Source organism: Leptonychotes weddellii, unplaced genomic scaffold (assembly GCF_054177405.1).
Source record: "Leptonychotes weddellii isolate Sample4059 unplaced genomic scaffold, ASM5417740v2 HiC_scaffold_7994, whole genome shotgun sequence".
Lineage (NCBI taxonomy): Eukaryota > Metazoa > Chordata > Mammalia > Carnivora > Phocidae > Leptonychotes > Leptonychotes weddellii.
Window position 1 is genome coordinate 1 of NW_028050411.1, and position 6,005 is coordinate 6,005.

Sequence of the window (6,005 nt, forward strand, 5' to 3'; positions counted from 1 at the left end):
CCTGGGTGGCTCAGTCGTTAAGCGTCTGCCTTCGGCTCAGGTCATGATCCCAGGGTCCTGGGATCGAGCCCCGCATCGGGCTCCCTGCTTGGCGGGAAGCCTGCTTCTCCCTCTCCCACTCCCCCTGCTTGTATTCCCTCTCTCGCTGTGTCTCTGTCTGTCAAATAAATAAATAAAATCTTTAAAAAAAAAAAAAAAATTTTTAAAAGTACAGAAATACGAGTGTGGTGTGAAGCATTTGCAGGCCGAATACGTGCGGGCTGGGGAGAGCGGATCGGGGAGTGTCCGTAGCGCCATGGGGTCTTGGGCTGCCTGCAGGTGCCGTGGGACAGGGCGGCCGAGAAGAGCCGCAGCTGTCTGCCCCCTCTGGAGAGTTAGACTCCCGTTTAGAGGATTGACAGTTTTCTTCTTGCCAGAGCTCAAAATCCAGATACCTACAGGACTGAAGGTAGTCCCAATGTCTTTCACCTGAACCGCCACCAAAAAAGCATCAATAATTGCTGATTTTAATTGCTCACATTGTTCTAAGAACAACCACCTGCCCTTGTGTACAGAGCTGATTTATGATCCAGCTCCCAAGGATCCCTTCCTCCCCCTGAAGCCCATCAGATTTCTGGTTCAACAGGCTTTCTTTTTTTTTAATTAGGTCTACCGCATGTTGTTTTTGCAGGGCGAACCTTCCCGACACATCCGTACTTCTCGGCCCAGCTTGGGGCGGGGCAGCTGTCACTCTACAACATTCTGAAGGCCTACTCGCTTCTAGACCAGGAGGTGGGGTACTGCCAAGGCCTCAGCTTTGTAGCGGGCATCTTGCTGCTTCACATGGGTGAGGAGGAGGCATTTAACATGCTCAAGTTTCTGATGTTTGAAATGGGACTGCGGAAACAGTATCGGCCGGACATGATTATTTTACAGGTAGAGAACGTTCCTTATGTATGTGCTAGAGACAAATGCCAAAAATGTTTAGGGTTCCTTTCCAGGTCTCTCTAAGGAACTTTTCCCACCATCCATCAACACTGGAGTAGCTGTCCTTGCTGAGCACTTAACTCTGTGCTAGGCATGACGCCGAGTGTTTCATATTGCTCTTACCGCCTCAGTAAGCCTCAGGAAGACACTGTTAATCAGCTCAATTTATAGATGGGAAGACTCACCTTAACTCAGGGAACCTGGCTAGCAAGTGGTCGAGTTGGGGTTTCAACCCAGGCCTGTCTGACTCCAGGACCCTCCCTTTACCCTTCTTCAAACCATCTTCAGACGATCTAATTCCTGCCTCCCACTCTATTTGTCACTTCCTCTGCCAGGGATCCCCCTGACACCCCCCCCTTAGCCCTTGTCACCCAGGGTTCAGCTCACATATCAAATCCTGGGAGAGGCTCTTTCTGACCATCCTGATGTTGTGGGCCCCCCCAACCCTATGCACGTGGATCATGTTATCCTGTCTCATTTCTTTTGGCATAAAACACTAACTGCCTGAAATTATCTTGTTTCTTTATTCATTGACCTGTTTACTCTCCTGTTTACTTTCCTTAGCATATCTCATGAGAAGGCAGGAATCTAACCTATCTTGGAGCTGCATCCTTAGTACCTAGAACAGCGCCTGGGATGAAGTAGGCACCCAGTCCGCATTTGTTGACGAACAGGTGGCAGGTCAGAGCAAAGGAAAACCAAAGGGCAGTGCCAGGCACTGCTCCTGCCGCTTTCAGAGGTGGGGAGAGCTCCGGATCCCGCTTTGGGAATATTCCTAAATGTCAGATCGTGTGGATACATGTTAATTTACCAGCAAGCTACTCTGACTTCAGAGCCTTAGGATTTTTTTTTTTTTTTTTTTTTTTTTTTTTAAGAAAGGATGCATTAGAGCCAAGGACTCTTTGAGAGCACCAAATTGGGTGGTTAAAAAATCCTTTTACCTCCACCTGTGAATATGAACCGCCCCCCCCATGAACATAAATCTCCTAAAAGGAAGCCATTTCATTAACTAAAAAATTTTGACCCATGTAACACTTCCCACAGATATTGTCCCAGGTTGTTTCTATGTTCTCCCCATTAGCTTTAATATAGGTGCACCTGCCATCGAAGAGAGTGGAATTTTCAAGTTAATTTCGTATTGTAACACATGACTCTCTTGGCGCTTTTGGCCTGGGTGACTAGATTCTTTTCGATCCTAAAAAGCCACAGCTGGTACTTAAGGGCTATGTTGTCTGGGCCACTGGAAAAAGTTTTGGGTGTGTGTGTGTGTGTTGTTTTGTTTTTTGTCAGTTTGGGTGATACATGTCCAACCTGTAGCATCTCAATGGGGTTCTGACCCTCTCTAGATGGTGGTACCTTTGGGCTCAGGCCATCGGATTGCCGAAACCCAGGCTGACTCTAGGACCCCTGCGAGCTGTGGGACCCATCACAGGCTTCCTGCCAGGACCATAGCATTATCTGAAAAGGGGAGCCTTTGGAAGTTATTTTCTGCATCTTGAGATAAACAGTTGTCTTCTTATTTTAACTTGGCCAGGATCTGTATATTTCATATATTAATAAACCTAAAGAACCTGTCCTGCCTGTTGAGTAATTTCGGGGGTTCTAGAGCAAATTTACTAAGTGAATAGGTGTAATAGAATCCTTCCACAGAATCATCTTATGCCCCCACTTCACTCTTACATTTTGAATTCCCCCAGGTGCAGGTTTTGATAGGGATGTGTATTTTCTAAGAGAATATGTGAAACGTTCCCACAAGACAGATGTTTAGATTCTAGTAGCCAAGGAACTCAGGGAGCAGTAGAAAGAAAGGAAGCGGTAGGAGACGACCCGACATCCTTGTTCTGGGCTCCCCCTGGCCAGAACCTCCTCTGCACCAGGCCCCCAGCAAGTGCTCGATGGGCAAGTGAGCGGTTGAGATCAGTGGTTATCACACTCCCAACAGAATATCTAACAGTGTAATAATTCTTCTCTCACAGCCTGTGAACGGGATAAGTAACTGAACACAGTAGCAGGTATCTGGTTCTGACACTGTGTGTGTGTCTGTCCCCGCAGATCCAGATGTACCAGCTCTCAAGGCTTCTTCACGATTACCACAGAGACCTCTACAATCACCTCGAGGAGCACGAAATCGGCCCCAGCCTCTACGCCGCGCCCTGGTTTCTCACCGTGTTTGCCTCCCAGTTCCCACTGGGATTTGTAGCCAGAGTCTTTGGTAAGTGGGTGTCCATCCGTTTGCCCAAACCAGCTTTCTCCTGTCAGGTAGGAAACATGTATTCTCGTTCCCTGGTGAGCATCCTTACTTTTATACCTGTATCTTCGACAAGAACAGGGTGGTGTTTGACATTCGGAGTCTAGTTGGCATTGGGTTTTGTGAACTTCACTTTCTCTGATTCTCAATGGCTTCCCTGGACACTGTCATCTGGTGGGGTTTAGACCCAATCCCTCACCACCAGGCTCTCCCCAGGGCAGAGATCTTTAAAGAGTTGGCCAGGGGGCCCCATGCATGTATTCCAGGCATGTATGTCTCATGAATTGTCTTCTTCCACCTCTCTGATGTGATGGCTCCTTCAAACTTCAACTGATGACTTCTGGGCTCCTGTTTTTTCTCGATTCCCTTCACATCTCTTCCCGTTTATCTTCTTCTCCTGCCCTTGGCTCTTCATTTCCTCTGCCAGCTCAGTCTGCAAGGACCCCCTCCATGCTGATGACTCACTCACTGGTCCACCCTCACAGGCCCCCGCCTTGTCTTCCCAGACGCCTCAGCCCCTTCCATGTGGGGGCTCACATTTCACGCCATCTCCTACTTTCTTGATTTACTTTTGGAGAAGATTGTCAAAGTCAAGTGGGTGTTCACGTGCAGTCTCAGTGGCCTTGAGATGGCGGGGGAAGCAGGTACACTTGAGCTCCAGGAGCCGAGTGATGCCAGGAGCACAGGTAGTTCTCCCACAGTGGGTTTCCCTACATCAGAGTGAAAGAATCATGTTGACAATTCAGATTCTTTTTAATTTTTTTTTTTTTTTTTTACTATGGAAGTTATTAAAAAATTGATAATCATCACCCATCGAGTGTTTTTAAAGTGTCACTGATGTTCACTCACCTGATAGTTTAAAAATCTGCAACCTTCTCATACTTTTTTAGATTTGCTTCTGGAATTAGAGAACATCTCAAAGGGGGAGGGGGTGTCCAGAACCATTGAGAGAGCATTCCTTTGGCATGCTTGGGAAAGACAGCTTTGTAGATCCAAATTTTAGAAATCCTGAAATTTGCTTTTTAACATAGGTGGGCACTGAGTTGGTCTTCGCACCTCTTTCCCCCAGAGTACAAATTTTTTATTCTTATTCCTATCTGCAAGAACTTCTAAAGAATGTCCTGTTGGGGGCGCCTGGGTGGCTCAGTTGGTTGAGCAACTGCCTTCGGCTCAGGTCATGATCCTGGAGTCCCGGGATCGAGTCCCGCATCGGGCTCCCTGCTCAGCAGGGAGTCTGCTTCTCCCTCTGACCCTCCTCCCTCTCATGCTCTCTGTCTCTCATTCTCTCTCTCAAATAAATAAATAAAATCTTTAAAAAAAAAAAAAAAGAATGTCCTGTTGGGCTTTACTAGAAGAGTCCGTGTTCTTAAAATATTCACTACCCCCACCCCTTTTTGCATAACTCCCTCCCCAAACTGATTCTTACTTTCTGTCCCTTAAAAAAAAAAGCATTGGAAAAAGATACTAAAAAAATCTTTCCTGGTTAAATAAATCATTAGTGAGATTTCATGAAGGTTTTATACCATAGTTTAAAAAGAAGATAATTGGGGCGCCTGGGTGGCTCACTTGGTTAAGCATCTGCCTTCGGCTCAGGTCATGATTCCAGGGTCCTGGGATGGAGCTGCCTGCTCAGCGGGGAGCCTGCTTCTCCCACTTCCTCTGCCCCTCCCCCTGTTTGTGCTCTCGCTCTCTCAAGTAAATAAAATCTTTAAACAAATATTAAAAAAAAAGATAATTAAAAGCCTGAAAATTATCTGCTTAGTTTACTAACAAAAGAGTCACCAAAATCATAAGATCTCTAGCTGTCGGCTAGAAGTCTTTCTTGCCAAAAATGTCTGTGTTTTTTTTACTTTTCTTACTCTGGAAATTGAAAATCATTAGTCCACTTTTTCTCCTGATTTTTTACTGTATTTTTCAAAACAGGGTAACAGGAGTGAGGATTGAAAGAGGTGGGTGGGAAGGGGGGGCGGTTGGTGTTCATGCTTTGAAAACAGCTCAAGCATCGAATTACAGCATTTGTGAGAAAAATTCTGCAAAGGGGACTCCAATGAGAGGGTCAGCACTGAGGGATGGCCGCCTGGGCCTTTGGCTGCTGCCTTGCAGGTCGCTCTGGGGACACCAGGGCCCTAGAACTCTGGGAGAGTTGCATAAGTAAGAACTCTGCTTTGGAGATTGACAGCCCTCCTGTTAGAGAATATTCGAAACTCTAAAGCTCATTCTGCCGACTTCATAAATTAAAAGCTAAAGCCAGCAAGAGCAGGCTATTTCTATTATGTAATCAGTGGTGAGTCTTGGAGGCTCTCCTACATTGTGCATAAAGATGCCAGTGTGTGTAACTCCTGGGTCCTGTGCACAGACCCCTGCTGTACTAAGTGGGTCCTTATCCAGCTGGCTGAGACTCCTCAGATTGTAGGCAGGAAGTGGGAACTCAAGGCAGCACTGTGTGTGATGTCATTTTGCAAAAACTGTTGGTTTTTGTTTTTCTGCACAGTTTATTCCATCTGCGAGGACTTAAAACCAAACCATTTTATTAGCAGGTTCCATAGAAAGGTTTTTTAAAAACCATTTCTGCATTTAGCATTGGTGACTTGAACTGTGTTTGTTAAGCTCCATGATGGTGGATAGCTTAGTTTTAAATCCCCAAACCTGCCATTCATACACTGTAGTCTGTTTGGGCCTGAAGCCCATTTCATTGTAAGCCTTTAGGCCTGAATAAACCCTAAAAACAAACGGACCTTTGTCAGCTGTTCACCATTTCGTATGGAAGTGCAGGATTCTCAGCTTGCAGACA

The 6,005-nt window shown here is 46.2% G+C and overlaps 1 long non-coding RNA gene across 1 annotated transcript; it reads left to right on the top strand.

The window, feature by feature from the left end:
- Positions 1–640: 640 nt before the first annotated feature.
- Positions 641–4,643, top strand: LOC145719883 (uncharacterized). The gene is made up of 3 exons (XR_014142662.1): positions 641–915; positions 3,019–4,352; positions 4,567–4,643. It is a non-coding gene; the product is annotated as an uncharacterized LOC145719883 (long non-coding RNA).
- The last annotated feature ends 1,362 nt before the right edge of the window (positions 4,644–6,005 follow it).